Genomic DNA, 21,540 nt, shown 5'->3' on the forward strand with positions numbered 1-21,540 from the left:
TTTTAGAATAAGTCAGAGTCCTTTTCATGAATATTTCTGAAGATGAAAATATATTTGCAAAAGCATCAGTTAAACAACAGCCATTTGTAAATGACAAAACTTAAAATGACATGCTTATAGATCTGCAATTGACAAAGGACTTTGCTTTTCTGTAATATAATATTCTAAAATAGCAATTAGAATTATAAATGAAATTATATCAGAACTTTGTAGACTCTTGGAGATTTTTATATAATCTCTAGATATGTATACAAGTACAACATACTATTTTTTTTATTTGACAAAGCTTTCTACGTAATTCAAGCATATCAAATAGGCCTAATTAGTTTAAAGTTTCTCTTTTATGAGGAGAAAAAGAGAGCAAATTTTTGAGGTATTTCAGGGGCCAATTGAAATAACCTAAAGCTACTTCCAGGTTAAGAAAAAGTTTCCTTTTAAAATTTAAACCCTAGAAAGTTTGTCAGATAACTTGACCAAAAATTATATCTCATTGTAAAACAATATTAAATTATTCATTTACCCAAAGTGACAACAAAAGTTACCAAAGATAAATACAGGATAGCAAAACTTCAGTTCTTAGGATTTTGAAGATTGTTTTCATAAGTAGTCAAGGACCTAATTAAGACAATATGACACAGCACTATTTTAATAAATCGTAGAATCTTTGCTTTCTAGGTAGATTTTTTATATCTTATTTAGAGAAGCATAGAGAAAAAACTTTCTCTTTTTAACAAACTGAAAAAAAAAACTAAACTCTGGTACTTTTGGTATTTAAATTAATTTATTTAATTATATTTATTATTTAGCTTAACTGTATATAAAATTTCCTTAAGATTCTTCTTTACAAACCTTTTGCAACATTTTTCATCACTTTTAGTTAGAAATAACCAACTTCCAGAACAAATCACTTCGCTTTAATTTCCTCAAAAATGTATCTTTATATCTTATACCTTCCATTACCAAAAACATAATTTCTTTTCAACTTACTTAGAATTCTTGATCCTTAGAAACCTCACTTTCCAGGGACAACTAAAAAGTAAGCAATTACCATTCTTTAGGTTGGCAAATTTATGGTATTTTATAACTTTTAGAAACATAGGTTCTTTCATTGGCAAATATATTTACAATTTTTAAAGAAACATTTGTTTTTAATAAAGAGCTATATATATATACAGATCCAAATTTACATTTTAGTTTCTCTGTAATGAGGAGCCAACAATAAGTAAACTTAGATTTATCAATTAATGTTTCAGAATTTTATATTATTTCAAAATATCTGGATAGCCAATAATTTTTATTATTTAACTAAGTAAAATTCTAAAGTTTCAAGTTACCAAAATAATGTGGGAAACAATGTTTAAGTATATATATCATATAACATAATTATTATTAAATGGTTTTACCAAAAAACTTTTCATTTTACTTACAAATATTTATTCGTTCTTAGCAACTCTATGAGATTTCAAAGTTAATTATTATCCAAGCTATGTCTTGACAAATTTAGTAACACAGATAACATAAATTTATTTTGTAAAGCCAGCTAAAGCAAAATACCATATTCAGTATTAATAACTAAAAGACATGTCTATTTAATCAAACCAAACCTAAACCTGCTTTAATATCAAATACTTTTCTAGACCATTTGATCCTGAAAAGCACTCCAGTGAGATTCTATTATATTTCTTAATTTATATAAGCACTTCATTTCTTCAAGCCAATCAAACATTACAACCTAGCAATACCATCTGGAAGCAGAAAACAGCATGTGGTATATGCATCTATAAACAAAGATATCAAATAGATCGTACATGTAACAAAATTAGTAAAAAATATAGAAAAGATACAAGATTTTTCATTTTCCTTTATAATTTTTAGAGGATATCAGGCATGGGTGACTTAGTCACTTGTGGGTTTTTTGTTTTTGCTTTTTTAAACTAAAGCCATCCTCATTAATGAAGAAGAACTCTCGATGACATAATGGAGAGCTCATTAATGAACATGTCCTCCCCTCATTGCTCAGATGAGAGGAAATTGTCCAAGGTCCTGCTGCAAGCTAACAATGCAGCTGGGCTGGAGACCAGAGATTCTGACTTGACTTTGAGGACCTTTTTCTCTGCAGCATGCTGCCATCCAAAGAGTTTGCACAGAAAAGGTGATGATGACCCCAAAGGTGAGTTTAGGGTCAGTTGGTGCAACCTGGCTGAAAAAGACCTGGCAAAGGCCTCTACTCATCCACAGGTCAACCTGTCCCTGAAGAGTTATTGCAGCACCTCGAAGCCAAAAGTATCAGCTTTGACTCACAGGGTGTACTGGTCTGCTTGGCAGTTTTCCTAGTCCCTGGAAGATTAGATCAAATAATCTAGGAAGCTGAAAAGGGGACTGGTCTTTAAAGTGTCAGGGCTTTTTGGTGTTTTTTTTTTTTTTTTTTCCTTCAGTTACCTCAGCCTCAGACTTCAGTGGGCTGTGTTTATATTTCTGATTACCCAGCAGGAGGATCTGCTGAGACTTTCAAAATATTCCTATCAAACTGAAAAATCAACTTCCAGTATTGTCAGATTTCTGATCAGTTATTAATCCTCCTAAAGCTGTTCAAATACACCAATTCTCATAAATCTTATAACCTTATAAATAGTTTCCAACTTGTTGGGAAATCTCTAACATTCCCTTCTTCCCTTTTTTTTTTTTTAAAAAAATTATTTTGTTAATTGACCTAATTAGTATCTATAACGCCCAAAAAGCTAAATAGCAAATTCAGAAACTCTTAAGACAAATTACATTTCTGTGTATCTATTCTATTTTCTTAAGTGCAGGACAATTGTACTTTCAATGTCCTAATTTTTAAATAATACCTGCAAATATCTGAAGGTAAATAGAAAGGGGTCTGAGTGGACTTTGACTTTTGTTCCAATTTCTGTCCTTCTTATCTTATTAAAAGTATCTTAATGACTAGTTATTATACAAATATGAGCAGTCTCTAAAATGTTTCAATTTAGAAGTTTTTCCAGTTCAATACATCCACCATCTGGCCAGTGACAATAGGATTTTGTAGTGACTCACCCTACAAGCTTTTTATAGCTTAACCAAGGAAGCAAAAAGGCTTCCACAAAGAGAATGCAAAAGTTATATTCCTCATAGATCTAAAACTTTACTCCCAAAGAAAGTCAGAAAGCACAGAACTTCATTACACAGGTGATTAGAATGGTGAGGTGTATATGGTATCTCTAGTCTCCCACAAAACATGAGATGCTTCCAGCCAGAAATCTGCTAATTTGTGGCACTGTGTAGACACTACTGGAATGAGATTTTTTTCAGCACTAATGAAGGTTTAGATGGCAAAGGACTTATATGGGCTGAGTCCCCTTTTGACAAACTCACTTAAGAGATGGCACAGTGGGACAAAGAGACGCTTGGAACCCCAGGTGTTACCAGATTCATCACAGTAAGTGTACCTTCCAGATGGTGAAAACCAGAGAAAATATTTTCAAAAGTCCCAAACCAAGCTCTTAGGATATGTCAGCATAAGAAACATTTAAACCTGTAGAGAATTTTAATGTGTTTATTTGAGCCAAACTGAAGACAATTGCTGGGAAAGAAAATATCAATGGATTTCGAAAACACTCCAGAAAATGGCAGTTTTGCACCTTATTTTACACATTACAATCAAAAGAAGGTTTCATGATATCCATTGGTGATAGATTAGGAAGGCAGGAGAAAGCAAAGTGGGGAAACCCCTGGGACTGGATAAAAAGTAAAACAAATAGACACTACTTCTTTTGCATAGGTGGGTACAGGACAGCTAACAGTCAGTGATCAACATGATAATAACAGTGAGGGGATTTGTAGTCTCTGCCCTGATGCTGTGGTTGTGCCCAGAGGGGTCTGGAAAAAGGGAAGTAACCTTCACATTCCAAAGGAATGTCGTGTAGATGCTAAAAGACAATAGACAGGCTCAATTAAGGTAAAGATTGACTTTCATCTGGAAAAACTCTAGCCAAGGACATGAATGACCTGCTTTTAGTTAGAAAATTTTAATTTCAGACCATTCTAAGTGTTTACTTTCAGTCTCTGAGTTTGTAAGGCCACTGTGCAGGCCTCACCTGAGCTTGTCAGGTTTAGTATGTCGCCCCTTTTTGTCCACAGATATAGAATAAGACTGAAGGAAAAAACATCTGATTTTTATATAAAGACTCACAGCAACATTTGCCTGAACAGATACTGCTCTGGAGAAAACCATCTAACTCCCCAGCCTGTGAGGCCAACAAGAACAACAAGCTTACAGGAAGTTCATGCCTGTGTTGTGTCGCTATGGTATTGCCTTCTTATGACAAAATGACATTAAAAACATAGACATAATAGGACAAAATGACATCTCTCTGTGAGGAAAGGATCAACTAAAAATAAAATACAGTGTTACTGTTATTGTCATAATTAATTATTAATATTAATAATAGGAAGAAAGCAAAGGGGAGTCCAGACATTATAAGCATGGTAATCTGGGCAACTTCACCAGGAATCTGTAACTTCACATTACACAGGGAACCACAAATCACTGGGGGAAGGGGTTAAACAAAGAGGGAGGTAAATGCATGCACAGCAGAGTCTGGGTGATGTAGGGAAGGTGATTGTCAGTCTAATCTGGGAACAAAGATAATTGGTTAGAGGGGCTGAGCCTCTGCAAGCAGTGAAATCCTGAAGAGTTCATTGGATAAACTCCCAGTTATAATCCCCAGACAAAGAATTCTCTCTCTTGCTCTTCTTGCACTCCTATTTCTCACTTGCTCCATGACCTGCACTTGCCCATGTGCCTCCATAGCCATGTGGCCTTAGCAGCCACATGACCCATGGCCATGCTGACCCCACATACAAGGGACTGCAGCTGGGAACATAAGTAAACTAGTCAAATGCTGGACTTGACTGTGCTTTAAAATGGAGCAGAGACTTTGGCTCTGCTGAAGACATGGTTGGACTTTTTCCATGGTAGGATGCAGGGAGATGAAACCTCAGAAACTCTGGTGTTTAATTCCACATAAATAAATATCATTCATTTTCCCATATGAGTCTCAGAAAATTCCTTTTCATGTGACATTGCAAGAATTCTACTTCCACCAGTAACAGGTGGGGACACAGAGGGCACCCCACCAGTAACATCACTAGGCTTAAAAAGCTAGCTTCACAAATATTTTCTTCTGCCAATCTAAATTTCTTAGAAAAGGACTCTTCTCTTTAAATTTCCACCTAACCCCACAGACAAGAGATCAGAGAGCCTGACGGTAAAATGCTTACCACCTCTGCCAACTGTGGTTAGACATCCATGATCTCTCAGCTGCAGCATGCCAGGGAGTTAGCAGCGTACCAGACACCAGACAGTAATTCTTCTGTCTGGCTCACCAAATTGTATGGGCTGAAGAGTTATTAATACTTTTGCTCCCACCTCCTAAAGCCTTCTAGGTTGTGCTAACAGCCAATTGACAGAGACAGATTAACAGGGCAAAAAAAAGTTTAATACATGTGTATGGGGAATTCTCATAGGCATGATAATTCCATGAAAATTCCAAAGACAGTGAGGCAACGTTAGGTAAATAAGATATTTTTGAACAAAGAGTAGGGGAGAAATAGGTATAGATTTGAGAAGTGAGAATGGACAATTTATAGGTAGTTGAAAGAGCTGAACACATGGCAGGAAAATACTTGCTAGGTGTTGTGAGCAAGGCAGCATCCCCGAAAGAAGCGATTCACATAGGTTTGCGTCTTCCCACAATGCCAGGTTTATTAAGGAAGGCCTCCCCGATAAGCCAATAGATTCGTAAGCAGGTTACACACAGAGGGGGGAATCTTATACTCTGGAAGCAAGCAGAGCAAGTGTCCAGTAGAAAGTCCCAGCCACTCGCGTTGTCTGAAGAGAGAGGGGGGTGTTGGTCTCAAGCCAGGCGGCTACAATAGCAGCTCCTATCTATTGGAGTGACTGGGGCAAGAAATGGTCAGAGCTTTGAGTTCTTATAGCCCACAATAGGCAGAGGTCCCACTTATATCAGTGTCCAGATAGAGTCCTTATCAAAGTGTTCAGGTTTGTGGTGTTGGGCATTCCAGGCCCCTCCCAGGAATGTTCCCATTACACCATATTACCTCAGATTGACATAACACTTGACATAACTCTCATGGCTGACAGTGACTCCATAGTAGATTGTCAAAGGTGTCCAAAAATTTTACTCTGTTCTTGCTCTAGATAGTAAGAAACTCAGAAACAATGGGATACAAGAAGCCCTCTTGTTTACCATATTTAATTGAAATTAGACTAAGTCAAACATCCTAAGATCACCTTTCTTAAGCAGGTTATTTTTGTCTGAATCTTTTGGGCAGGAAAGGGGAAAGGGTCTAAAGTTCTTGCAGAGTCTTCTGTTTCTTAATAAACAGCTTAAAATTAGTATCCTAAAATGCAGCTTCAGGATGGTGGAATTTTAGTCCCTTCATTATGATACTTAAAATAATATGATCTTGGATTGAGTACCAATTAAGCAAGAGAAAAAGGAGTACATATGTATACGATGTACTGAGATCTGTTTGAACAATTAGAATTTTGGTATTTCCTGAGCTAGCTTGAGCTAAAACTAAGATATCTCATCTCCTCTTTGGTAACTTTTTTTTTTTTTTTAATGGAACATTGTCACCCCATATTGCCTCATATCCACATATCTATTTACATATATTTCATATGCTTATGCTGTCTCAAATTGTCCTAATCCCTCTGTTTCTATCCTTTCTTTTGATGTGTCCTAAGGACAGAACATGTCTTTTCTCTACTTTTCCAACCTCAGTCATCTTCAGTAAATACCCACAGATATCTATGAAATTAAGTAAAACCTCTTTATTAAGGCAAACAAGGTCATTCTCAGTAAGCCTCTACTTATCTTTTAACCATATATCCTAGTTAGTATTTTGTATTCTATCATATTGTCATGATTACTGTTGTACAAAAATGCCCTTGCTCTTTTTATTTCTGCATTTGTTCACACCGTTGTCTTTGGCTGTACTTGCCTTTCTACTATTCTTGACCTGCCAAGGTTCTACCCATCTTTCAAGGTCATTTCAAGGTTTTTGATTTTTTGTTTTCTTCACAAAAGCTTTTGCGTGTTTTATTTTTATAACACAAAGCTCTATGTATTTCCTTTCTTAATTTATATTATTTCATTTGGCAAAATATTTATATAATTCACCTATATATTCAGTCATTTATTTATTGATTATAGAGTAAGTTATAGTGCTAGGGGAAGTGAAGTTAAATGAAGGGATCATGGACTATTTGTTAAGCATAAAATGGTTTGTAAAATATTTCTTAAGTATTCTTATCAAAATTCTAAATAAGTCTGGCAGGTATAGCTCAGTGGTTGAGCACTGACCTATGATGCAGGAAATCACAGTTCGATTCCCAGTTAGCGCACGCGTACCCAGGTTGTGGGCTCCATCCCCAGTAGGGGGTGTGCAGGAGGCAGCTGATCAATGACTCTCACCACTGATGTTTCTATGTCTCTCTCTTCCTCTCCCTTCATCTCTTTGAAATCAGTAAAGACATATTTAAAAAAAACACACACTCTAAATAAAATAGACACCAAGGCAATCAGGTTAGAAATCATTATTTATTTTATTTTTCCTTTTTGTGTGTTAGTGTGCTGGACTTGACCATTTAAAAGACTGCAGGGAGAAGAATGATTGTGATCTATTTTTCCTGCACTATGAAGATATCTAAGAGGTGAGGATAATCTTTAAAATGAGAGAGAAGCAAACAGGAATATGGGGAATATTTTCCAAAAGTAACATTAGGAACTGAATTTTATTTATACTATTGTGTGGAACAGTGGAATCTGAAGCTAGGAGCTAATAGAAAATTATCCAGGGAAGTGGTAGATCTTCCATTTTTATAGTCAATTGTTTGAGGATAATTAAAAACACAGCAAGAGGAAAGAGGTTTTAGGAAGTAAACATACATTACACGTTAAAGTTTAATCAGATGTTTAAGGAATTCAAAGTTCTACAAACACAGGCCAACAGGCCATATCCTCCAGAGGAAATTGAGGAAATTGAAACCAGCTGCATTATGCTCTTTCATTGTATGGTCACAAGATTCTGTAACCAGTGGGCCTCTTCCCAAGGCATTGACTCCAAGATTGATGCTGTTTTCCTTTAAAAGTCCTTAGCCAAAACAAACTTTACCATATTTTATTTTTGTGGGTAGGTGGATTTTGTACATGGAAAATTTATACTGAGAAAGTTCTTTTGGTGGACAATGAGGAGTGAGACAGTAGGGGTGAAAAAAACTAGTGATGCAGTATTCTACCAGCTGAGAAATTTCAGTCACTCTTGTAAAGTGATTTACTAAAAAATGCAATGAAATTCTCAGTTTATTGACTTCCTTATAAATCAAACTTTTAACCCTTTTTCTATAAGATCCAAAGCATGAATTGTAAAAATTCATGCAATTTATTGAAAAGGACATTTCAAGCAAAATTACAAATACAATTATTCATAATATTTTATTCAAGTTGATGAAAGACAATCCACGGACAAATTATACAACACTAGATTTCTTTTTTTTTTTAATTTAATTTAATTTAATTTTTTATTTTTTGATACATCTTTATTTACTTCAGAGAGAGGAAAAGAGAGGGAGAGAAAGAGAGAGAAACATCAATGATGAGAGAGTCATTGATTGGCTACAGCCCGCAACCTGGGCATGTGCCCTGACCGGGAATTGAACCCTGATCCCCTAGATCCTAGGTCGGTGCTCAACCGCTGAGCCACGCCCTGCTGGGTAGCACTAGATTTCTTTGCACTGGACCACAAAGTTTTACCACTTATGAGAAAAAGTGAGTTCTCATATGTGGCATTTGTGCCACAGAAAAAGCAGCAATAAAAAGACAAATTGCTTAATATCATGTATTATTGGTAGAAGAAGAAATTAGAAAACAATTTCAACATTATTCTGCATTTACCTTTATACAAAAAGCAATCCTTAAACTTAGTCATATTCGGTACTTTCTAAAAACTATGCAATACATTCTTAAGAATAATTGAAAGTGTTCTTGAGTTCTGGCACCCAGAATGAAAGAGAGAAGGAAGACATCACTAATAAATAAGAAAATTAATTAAATGTCTTTTTATTTTTTCTAACAAGAAAAATTAAGATTAAGAGAATCACACTGTGGCTCAAAATGAAATGTTTGACAGAGATCATGTTAAAAAGATCTACACTGAAATTATGAATGGATATTTGAAAAATATTTTCATATTTTATGAATATTGAGGACTATGTTTTTGCCAATTATAAAGCTTACTCTCTTTTTTATATTTCAAGAGAATTTGTGATTCTTTAAATTTTCTTTCCCAAATATGTTGTCACTCAGAATTTAGAAGATTTGAATATATGATTTAAAATCTTCTGTTTAAACCCTTTTTATACAGAGCACAGTCCATAGTCTAGCAGTATTGGTATCAGTTAGGAGCTTATCAGAAGTGCAGAACCTCAGGCCCCCCTTTAGATCTGCTAAATTTAATAGTATCTGCATTTTAAAAAGGTTCCAAATGATTCATAGGCACATTAAAGTTTAAAAATCCCTGAAAATGACTTGAAATAGATTGGTTGGCCCATAAATTTATGATCAAAACATAGGAATTATTTTGAATAACAAGATTAAAGAAAAGCAAACTGTGCCCAGCTGGCATGGCTCAATGGTTGAGCTTCGACCTAGGATCCAGGAGATCACACTTTGATTCCCAGTCAGGGCACATGTCCGGGTTGTGGACTCAATCCCCAGTGGGGAACATGCAGGAGGCAGCCGATCAATGGCTCTCATTATTGATGTTACTGTCTCTCTCTCCTTCTTCCTTCCTCTCTCTGAAATCAATAAAGACATATTAAAAAAAAGAAAAGAAAAACAAACTGTAATAAATTATAATTATTTTAAGACATTTAAATAATTGGAGATTATTTCATTAAAAAGAGAGAATAGCAATAAAATATATAATAATGAAGCACAATTCTAGTAAAATTTAAAGTGCAAGGAATTCTATAATGTGGCATATGTACATATGGTGCTGATATGAGAAATGGAATGAATACTTATTTGATATAAATATCAAAAAGATAAAAATGAAATACAAAACATCACTAAATGTAGGACTCATGGATGTTTCAGGAAGACAAATATTTATGAAATAATCTCCTTTCATCCAGGATAATTATCTCTCTCTCTAAATATATCCAAGAACTTAAGTACATGACATTCCAACTGTACTTTTATGTGATATAAAGCTTCCACAATTCTTATTTTGGAAAAGTCAAAGGGTTTGAAAAATTTCTTTACTGCTTTTTGGAGGTGATCCCAGTTGAGATTATGCATTAAATTTAGAAATAATGAAATAATGAAAACAATGACATAATAAGAGCAGAAATTAATAAAGTAGAATCAATGTCATAATTTAACTTACAGTGAGACTGATCAAGAAAAAGTTAGACAAGCATTTTTAAAAAATATGTTTCAAAAAATATTGATTTTTACCTGCTTTCACTTAGAGACAACTAGTCAAAAAATATAGAACACTGAATTCTGAATTTGGTTTATAGATTTTTGAAAGATAAACAGGGATGTTACTGAGCTGGATATGCAATAACTTTCATGGTAGACGTAACTGAAGGTTCTTATTTACCTGAATAAGGTCTGCATGATAAGCCGAATTAATTATTCTATTTTGGGCTTGTTAATTGGTCAAATATCAAAGAGTCAATATTTGCACTAATAGTAGCCGTGCCCTTGGTGTAGCTCACAATACTAAAATATTGTAGAAATAGTGAGGCTTCTTAACTTTCTCAGGGAAGTCCATAAAGAGTAGAAAATAGATTAAAGAATTATTAGATGTCATATGAAAATTAAAACAATTGGCAATTATCAAAATTCCAGAACATTCTAAAGCTGCCACCTTGAAAGCATCAGGAAATCATTTAGCTGATGCTTCAGCTAGACAGGCAGCATTAAACAGCCAAATTACCTAGACCTTAGAATGCTTCTTACTGAATCAATGAAAACTTTCTTTTACAGTTTCAGTGGACATCTGCAGAAGAATAAAAGATGATATAACAACAAAAAGGGGGAAACTTTTACCCAAACAGATATGGTCCCAATCAGAAACCAATCTTAACTATAGGGACTCAATTACCTATACTTTAACATGCACATAGGCTAACACATCGGGGTCCTAAAAATGATTTCCTAGAGTAAACAATATTACTGGAAAAATCCTACTACTGTAGCTCATAAAGTGTGTAGCAGATGTTCTATTTGTCCAAATAGAACCCTGAAAAACCCAAGGCCATTTCCCACTTTTTTAGATCCATGTGAGGTATGGTAATTGGATTTTATCCAAATGCCACCATCTCAAGAATACAAATATGTGTTAGTTATGATTTGTATGGTTTGTGTGTATATGGTTGTTTATTTTGTTTTGTTTTGTTTTTTACTGAATTGAGGCACTCCCTTATAGGAGAACAACATATTTAATGGTAAGTAAATTGTTATTTAAAAAAATTAATTTCCAATTGGGAAATTTTCTCTGAGTTACAGTGATTGAGTTGCTCATTTCACTGGGCAAATAATGCAATCCATTTGGCCTATAGTATTTTTATTGTGCTTATCATCTTAGTTCCCTGGATTAGAGGAACATACAAATGGTACAATTAAAACTTAACTAAGTAAATTTGTAGAAGCTTTTAATTTCCCTTAGTTAAAAGCTCTTTTTATAGTACTCCTCAACCTGTAATTTACTTTATTTGGTTAAAGCATAGCTTTTCTTTTTATTAGTCACCGGTTATTCTCTGCATGTAGATGAAGTGACATGTGAATCAACCTGATAAAAAAGATATTCTGCATTATCATCAAGAACTTATTAACCAACTAATAGAAATTGATATATTAGTGATATTCATTCAGGAGACAAAGACTCTAAAAATCATGACTCACAACCAGGAGATTTTATCCATTGGAAAATACATTAATAGAAGGAACACTTTTGCAAAGGAAGAAAAAGAATGTGTTTTTTAAAGAGAAATTAAAAGTAAGTAGTTTGTCCTAAAACTTGGTTATTTCTGAATGAGTAAAAAGTGAAAAACTAAGAATAAAAAAAGTTATAGGTCAATGGAAAAGAAATATTGAGAGGGGAATTTTATGTATAAATGCTAGAACCCAGTTATGGGAATGTGCTTACCCAACAAGGACTGCTAGCTATATTAATTCAGATGGAAGTTGAAGTGATTATAAAGTCATGACCCTCTCTAACTTCTGCTGAAGCATAGGATATTTACTTATGAAACTCTTGCTGTCCTCCTGGCCTCTAAAATTTTTAGATAGTAATTGTAATTTATAGCACTGTGTTCTTACAGCCTTGTCTCTGAATAAACATACAGTTATAGCTTCCAGCTGCATAACTAGTAGGAATCAGATTAATAATAAATGGCACTTCAGTGCTTACAATGAGAACTAGATGGGCCATAGTAAATGGGGACTCATTTCATGGTCAGATTATGAAAACTGAAGAGGTGTATGGTGTGACCTCAAACTATAAGCAAATGTTATATTAGTTGCAAAATACAAAGAAGTGAGACAGACAGCAAAACATGGATCATGATAGCTTATAGGTTAGAAATGATAGAGTGTTTTTCTTAATGAAGGCCCATAAGAACTGACTGCCTCATATTTACCTGATTTTCACTTCTTTTTTTAAAAAAATATGTTTTTATTGATTTCAGAGAGAGGAGGGGAGAGGGAGAGAGAGAGAGAGAGAGAGAGAAACATCAATGGTAAGAGAGTCATTGATAGGCTGCCTCCTGCCTGTCCCCCACTGGGGACTGAGCCACAACCTGGGCATGTGCCCTGACCAGGAATTGAACCTTGATCTCCTGGATTCTAGGTCAATGCTCAACCTCTGAGCCACGCCATCCAGGCTGATTTTCACTTTTGAGAAAGATTCGGCCTTGACTTTCATCCAAGGTTATGGTCTTGTCTCATCCCCAATAGTCCATTGTTCACCAAGACAAATGCTGACAGTAAGACTTCTTAAAAATGAGCTTTTCTAGTATCATTGGACCACATTATCCAACTAAAAGGTTGGTCATCAGTGCATCCTTTGGATTTATTTATGACCAAAAAAGGAAGTGTGGCCAAAAAAGAAGCCACATACTAAATCTGATAAGCTCAGAGGAGGCCTGCATGGCAAGACTTACAAACTCAGAGACCTAAAGTAACTACATAGGATGATCTGAAACTTTCTAGCTAAAAGTGAGTCATGATGAGTAGTCATGACCTAGCCTGGTATTTTTCTTTGTGTGTGTGTGTGTGTGTATATATTTCAGAGAGATGAAGAGAGAGGGAGAGAGAGAGAGAAACATCAGTGATGAGAGTCATTGATCAGCTTTCTCCTGCATGCCCCCCACTGGGGATCAAACCCACAACCCAGGCATGTGCTCTCACTGGGAATCAAACCACAACCTCCTGGATCATAGGTTTATGCTCAACCGCTGAACAATGCTGGCCAGACACCTGGTATTTTTCTTGATAAAGGTCAGTCTTTACCTTAACTGAGCCTGTCCATTGTCTTTTTGCATCTATTATAATCCTTTCTCAGACCTCTCAGTGCACAATCTCCCTCCAGAGCTGGAGACCACAGAGTCTCTTATTATTATTGTTATTGTGTTAATGGTCAACTATTAATTATCCTATACCCACCTATGTAAAAGAAGTATGTGTCTGTTTGTTTTATTTTTTACCCGATCATATAGATTCTGCCCCCACCTCCCTAATTTATCACCAATGAATTTTATGTAACCTCTTTACATCTTTCCCTTCTATTCTGATGTATAAAGTCAGTGATAAAACTGCCATTTTCCAGAGCATTTTCTCAATTCATTGAGATTTTGCTTCCAGGCAACTGTTGTCTGTTTGGCTCAGATAAACTCACAAAGATTCTCTTCAGGCTTGGGTATTTCTTACATTGACAGCACAAAAGTATTAGTCTCAATGAAATTGAATATTGGTGTTATGGTATTTTTTTAAAATATGTTTTTATTGATTTTAGAGAAAGGAAGGGGGAGGGAGAGAGAGATATAAACATCAATGATGAGAGTCATTGATCGGCTGCCTCCCGCACACCCCCTACTGGAGATCGAGCCTGAAACCCAGACATGTGCCCTGACCAGGAATCAAACTATGATCTCCTGGTTCATAGGTCAATACTCAACCATTGAGCCATGCCAGCTGGGCTGTGGTATGTTTTTAATTCCTATATTTGTTTATATTATCTGAACATAAATATGAAAGTTTAGAGTAGAAATCAGAGGTATTATTACCTATAGTCATAACCTTACCAGTTCACCTTTGTTTTCTAGCTTTGCCTTTCTTCTTTTGAAGTAATGTGATAACAGTCATATGAACAAAACTGCAAGTGGTTTTGCACTAGAGGAAAGGAACCACAAAATATGAATTTGGGAGTTTATTTACCTGTTGCCCTCCTCTGGTTCTGAGAATGAAAGAGAAGCTTAATCTCCCTAAACAAATTATAACTTAGAAATAAAAGAAGATTCAAGATTCTTTTTATTTGGAATGTAAAGGATTTCAAGGGGGTTGGGATGGGGAGAAATAAGGGTGGGATAGGCCAAATGCCTTCAGCTTTAAAAACCCAGGAAAATTTCTTACATTCTGTATATTATTCCCCATTAAAATGTAAACACATACTTCTGTGGTAGACAGACAGACATGAGCAGAACAAGGACAGTGGGCCAGGTATAGAAGGTCACCAAGGCAGAAAGCCCTGGGTGCCTAGCAAAGGATAATTGTAGGGTGGGACCTTAGCCCAAGGGTGACCTTTCCTCCCCTAGCATATTGTTGGTCAATCAGTTTGGACCTCTTGACCTTTTCTTCCTAGAGATAACATCTAGGCCTCAGTTGTATTTCAGCTCTGGGCCCAGAAAAGCAGCAAAACCAGACAAGCAGTGCCATGGCCAAGGCTGGCCTCAGGATGAGCACATTAAATAATGATCCGGCCCTGGTGCAGACAAATCAATCAGTGGAGACCCCAACCCTGAAAACACACACCTGGAAAGCTGCTGAATATTCTATTGAGATCTTTCCCTGGGACCTCCCCCAAAATCTCCACCCTTAAAACCCTTAGGATAAAGGACCCAGCTCGCTCTCCCTCTCCCCTTCCCCATTCCCCCAGGCATGTCACCTTTACGTTCCTCACTTCTAAGCTCCAACAGCTCTTCCTTTATCTCTATAACTTGTTTTCTAAGCTCATTTCTTCTACAAATTACTCCTACCTCAGTGATTTTCCAAATAAATGTTCCCTTATAGTTTGAGTCTTGACTTTGAATTTTTTCCTAGCTAGAGTCAAGTACTGAGGTTGCTGAACCCAGGTCTGGTCTTACCCCTCTGTTCTAACATCTGATTCTGTTCTCACTGCCCCCAAGACTTTAGGGGAGAGTAAATCTCAATCCAGTCATCTTTTAACCTCCAAGCCTTATTTGTTAACCTAAATTCCAGATTTATTTGTTCAGAAGCCTTAATCATACAAAAATATTTTCTCTACAGCCCTGCCATACATTAATCATGTTATCTATGTTCTTTTCTTCTACTAAGTATTTATATTCTTTATTTTCTACAAGTTGTTTTTAACTTTCCAAATAATAAACACATACACACAATTCTACACACTGTATATATTCATATTGTATATATTCAAACCATTAGATAAAGCAAAGTCACTATTTGGTGCTACCCTGTTTCACATTATTTTTCTGAGATTCTTTCAGATCAATGTGCAAGCATTTGTGTGTATGTATACATATACTAAAATACACATACATTGATTAAGAAATATATAGCCTGACCAGAGTGATTCAGTTGGTTGAGCGTCATTTTGTGCACCAAAAGGTTGCTGGTTTAATTCCTAGTCAGAGCACATACCTGGGCTTTGGGTTTGATCCCCAATTGGGACATATACTGAAGGCAACCAATTAATGTTTCTCTCTCTCTCTCTTTCTCTCTCTCTCTCCTTGCTCTCTCTAAGCATGTCCTGGGGTGAGAATTAAAAAACTAAAAACAACAACAACAAATATATATATATTTCTGTTCATTTTTAAGTTAAGTTGCTCACACTATGAATTGCTTTTTCCCCAGTTTTTGTCACTCAAGGGTGTCTTAGAGATAACTTTACTTCAATACATACACATAATTATTTTCTAGTACTAAGTAGTAAGATGTCATCTATCTGCTCTTCTCTCTAATTAGGAAGTTATTTCTCACCTTCTTTACCATTTGAGTTGTCCTTTAAAACTTAGCTTAAATATTGTCATTTTAAAAATAAAACCTTTTGTTACCATGCAGGCCATGTTAACTTCTGTTCTAATGGCCTTTGAGGCTGGGAGGAAAAGAGGAATAACTATAGGATTAAGGAAATTGAACTGTGTTTAAGGTTTGTGCCCCTGGAGGAACATTCATAAATTAAAGCACAAAGTCCAGTGAACAATACGTGTAATTGTGGCCAGTACTCATATTTATGGGAGAGAAAATTTTAGGTGGAAGTTGCTGAGAGTGGTGATATTTGTAAATCAGTGGGAAGGAGGAGGAAAGTTGGGTGTTGAGGTTCTAGTTTTTTGCTGTTATTGTTTTGAAAGAAAATTTTTTCCACTAACTAGAGAGACAGGAAAAATCTCTAATCCTAAAGAAGAAAGAATTGGGGCACATATCAGAATTCCTTCCAGTTAATCTGAGGTTCAGCACAGAATTCCAGACCCAGTGTAAGGACAATGAAAGATGTGGTTTCTTGATTAGCACACATTTGAAGTTAATGGAAAAGGCTGTCGTAGCACAGTAAATAAAGAAAATTATTTCTGAGGAGTAAGCTTAAAATGTGAAAAATAATTTAAAACCCTCTTCTCTTCTACCAAGCTTTATCGTTTGGTTTGTCAATGCAAAAAAAGTCCAAATCTGTAATAATTTTTATGAGTTTATTTGAGCCAAACTGACAACAATTACCGGGAAACAAAACCTCAATGGATTGAGAAAATGCTTCAGAAAATGTCCATTTTGCACTTTATTTTATACATTACAATCAAAAGAAGAGGCCAAAGGGAGTTACATGAAATGCATTCAGGGATAGAATAGGGAGTTGGGAGAAAGCAAAGTGGGGAAACTTCTGGGATTGGATAGTAAGTAAAATGATAGACACATACTTCTTTACACAGGTGGGTACAGGGGAGTTAAAGTCAACAATCTACACCATAACAATAACAATGAGGGGATTTATAATTTCCACCCTGGTGCTGGGGTTGTGCTTTGAGGGAGTGGGTGGGGGAAGAAGGAAATTACTTTGTAATTCTGAAGGTATGTTATCAGGTATGTTATTCTAGATGCAAAAAGACAATACCTAGGCTCAGTTAAGGTGAAGATTGACCTTGGTTAGGAAAAAAATACTGCCATAGTATGTAACTATCTGCCATGAACTGTTTTTAATTAAAGTTTTAATTTTACACCATCCTATGTGGTTACTGTAGGCCTCCGAGTTTGTAAGGCAGATAGGAAGGCCTTCCCTGAGCTTGTCAGTTAACATGTGGCCCCTTTTCATCCATAGGTTCAAGAACTAGTGGGAATGACCCAGTAACTAAAAAATATAAATATTTTCTCTGAAATTGATCAAGAATGGGAGAGTGAAGACATTACTCTTTTCTGTAGTTTCTTTGTACTTTATCATCATGTTTAATGATACTTCTGGTAGTGTTATTGTAGTGTGAGTTTCTTAAAGGTAAGATTTACCTCTGATCAAACAATGTGTGTGCAATGACTAACTTAATGTCTGGTACTTAGTTGATGCTAAGAAATTGTTTCTTGAATTAACTTTTAAATAATGATTTGCATTGCATAAAAAAATGATATTCCAATTTATCCGTACTCACAGAACTTAAGGAAACAACAGAAAATGAATAAGATTGACTTTCTGGTGACCTTTGGTATTTATTACGTTCCAAGCCAGAAACCCCAAAATGAAATAATGTTGCCTTGTCAATCTAGCAGAAGATATTGATATGTGGCATGAGAACATAGCATGATCCTGTACTGCCAGTGACAAGGATTCTTTCCTTGTCCAAACTTTAGTGAGGTTGCTCTGAGCCATCTGCTTGACTTGACCTGATCTTGGCCTTTTCTCAGTGCTTGTTGAATCCAGTTTTGGCAAGAACCCTGCTAAATTATTTTAGCCAGAATCCTCCATGCTCAATATCTGATCACTCTCAATATATGACCAAATTCCTCATGCCCTATCATCTCTCAGGTAATATCTAATTACCCTGGTCTACCTTCAGCAAGAATCTTGTTAGGTCAGTTTAGCAAAGAATCGCACTGTTCCTTCTTAGTAATAGTCCATCCATTGGCTCCGCATTCCCCCACCTCCGATCTGTTCCTTAGTTGTAAATCCCCATCTTTCCTTGCTGTATTAGGAACTGAACCCAATCTTTCTCCCCTATAGCCAATCCCCACTGCAGTAATTCCTATTCCTATTGCTATAGTCCTGAACAAAGTCAGCCTTACCATCTTTAACAAGTCTCATGAATAATTTTTTAACACTAGCACAGTCTCATGCCTCAGAAAATTCTGGAGTTGATCAGAAAGTCTTCAACAGTAAATTACTCAAGCTTTTTAAATAAATAAATGTACTTTATGGATTAAAAATCAAATAATGAAAAGATATGGTTTTATTCTCAAAGAGCTGATATTTATATAATTAATAAGTGGACTTTTCTTTTGCTATTGACATTGCATAAATTTTGTTCAAACCTTTCCAAGACAGTGAGGCTTAAACAAGAGTCTAACTACCAAAAGTTTGAAAGGAAAATAAAAGTTTTATTTATTTATCAATATACCTTCTTTTTCTACAATACTTTTGAAGATATATATATATCACAAAAGAATAAAAAATAATTAATGAGTGATTATTTCTAGGAAGTGTAAAACACTTTTGCTTTTTAATCTATTAAAATATTTTTTGTTTGAATTATTATTATTATTTTTTGTACAATTGTGAGTGGCAGTTAGACAGACATGAACAAAGCAAGGACAATTGGTCAGGTACAAAAGGTCTCCAGAGAGAAAAGCCCCAGGTGCTTAGCAATGAGCAAACCTGGGAAAACAGTGATCTCACCTCAAGGGTGACCTTTCCTCCCCTAGCATATTGCTGGTCATGTGGGATAGACCCCCTAACCTTTCCTCCCCTTTCCTAGAGATAACACCTAGGTCTCAATTGTATTTTAGCTCCAGGCCTAGAAAAACAACAAAACGAGACAAGGGATTACCCAGCTGACCTGAGGACTAGCTGCATTGATTAATGACCCCCTGCCCTGGCACTGACCAATCAGTGGAGACTGCAATCCTGAAAGGACCCCTTTCTCCTCCTGTCCCCCCCCAAAGGCATGTTATCTCCTGAACCCATTTCTACCACAGCTCACTTCTTTTACCTCTGTGACTTACAAAATAAATTTTCTCTTGTATTTTGAGTCTTGGCTCTGAATTCTTTTCTAGCCAGAACTCAAGTACTGAGGTTGCTGAATCAAGGTCCAGTCTGACCCCACTGGCCTAACAACACCCGGTGCCATCCTCGCCACCACCAACATGATGACTGTGTGTGCCTTTTAAAATTAAAATGTAAATGTTGGGAAAATACTTATGACATTTGGTGTCAACTTGTTTGCTTGAGTTGGAATTGACCTAATCTGATAGTGAAGAAGTGAAGAGAAGAGAGCAAAAAGAGGAATCATGGTGACTGCTTAATAACCACTTCTGAAGATGAAAATCTCACTCTGAAATGCCATTACAGTGCAAAAAATTGCAATTAACCATGAAAACACTGGTAGAAGAGATAATAAAGAAACCCAGCTACTCACAAAGCAACAGTAAAAGCAAGAACAACAATAACAGCAACAAAAATGAACTACCCCTACCCATATTGCTGAAATCATTTAAGACATATGAAAAAATAATGAAACCTACAGAAGAGTGATCTTACATAGTACGACACAAATTCATACATTTAACAATTCTTTCTTAGTTAATAAAACAAAAGTAATAAAACTACAAGGTCTGTTTCATATTTTATTAGACATGCTGAATCTAAAGAAGATTATATAGAAAAGTCAACAAAAATAGCATGCTTAAAAGCCCCTATAAGGTGGCCCCTTCTCCAGCTCTCATTGGGTCCTAGTAATTTCCTTTTTTCTTACACCTTTAGGCCAAAAGTGGTCATAGCTTTCTACTGAAGCAAGTCTCTGGGTGCCTAATTATTACTCACCCCTTAATCTTGCCTGAATCTTTTAAAAGAATCTCTTCATTAAACTATCTTCAGCCAAACCCTCTTGAGTGGAATTATATGCTTGCTGAAGGGCAATCCAGTTTTTGAGTGATTATAAATTGACTTTTGCAGATAGATAGTTTTCAATTGACAGTTGTTTGTGTTGATGAGTTTAAGCTGGATGAGAACAAATCAAGCTATTGAAAGAATATTTTAATAAGTAATAGTTGAGTATATCTTGATTTTCATTTAAAGTAATTATTAAGGTAACAGGTAATGTAGCCAATACTGGTTTTATCAATAAAATACATTCCTTGCATATATGCATGGATTATACACATAGTCGCTCCTTCACATTTAATCTATTCTGATTCAACATTCAATTTTACATTCTAAAAACAGAAAGACAATAAACATATAAAAAAGTTTATGTTATATAAATATACAGCTTCTGAAATTACACACAGTTTTCCAGTGAGAGTACTGTTAGATCCTAAGGAGGCTGTAGCCTTCAGAAAGGCACTGAAGACCAAAGAAAAAAGCTCCCAGAAATTTATTTTTCTCTCACATCTGCTCTTTTCTCTTCTCCCCCTGTGGCTCCCTTTACTCCTCCAATCATGATGCAAATGGAATTTGGGTACTCTTTTACCCTTATTGACTTTCATGTTCAAGAGACCAGTTCAAAATGATATAGAACCTATAGGTTTATATTTTCACCAGTAATCTGATTATTCTTACCTGTAAAAATGTCTACTTCTTTCTTGGCCATTTGTGGCCAAGAAAGGATGACCTAGACATGCTTGACTGTTAAGGTTTTAGTTCTATAAAGTTCAGAACATCATTCTGGGAACATACCTTAATAGAGGTTTATTACCTCCACATGTCGTGATAATCTTTACAATACACACTATTCCAGAAATCCTATGTAATTAAGTAACTACGTGAAACCTAATAGATAAAGCCCAGCCTGACCAGCATGGCTCAGCAGATGAGCATTGACCTATGATCCAGGCGATTAAGGTCTGATTCCCAGTCAGGGCACATGCCTGGATTTTGGGCTTGATCCCCAGCAGGGAGCATGCAGGAGGCAGCTGATTAATGATTCTATCTTTGGTGTTTTTATTTCTCTCTTTCCCTCTCTCTTTTTCTCTCTGAAATCAATAAAAA

General features: G+C 35.7%; 1 pseudogene; it reads left to right on the top strand.

Annotated features, from left to right (window-relative positions):
- The first annotated feature begins 1,977 nt into the window (after positions 1 to 1,977).
- LOC107541925 (large ribosomal subunit protein uL4-like) overlaps positions 1,978 to 21,540 on the top strand; it is a 32,343-nt pseudogene continuing 12,780 nt past the window's right edge.

This window comes from Miniopterus natalensis, chromosome 1 (genome assembly GCF_054644295.1).
Source record: "Miniopterus natalensis isolate mMinNat1 chromosome 1, mMinNat1.hap1, whole genome shotgun sequence".
Taxonomy (NCBI): domain Eukaryota; kingdom Metazoa; phylum Chordata; class Mammalia; order Chiroptera; family Miniopteridae; genus Miniopterus; species Miniopterus natalensis.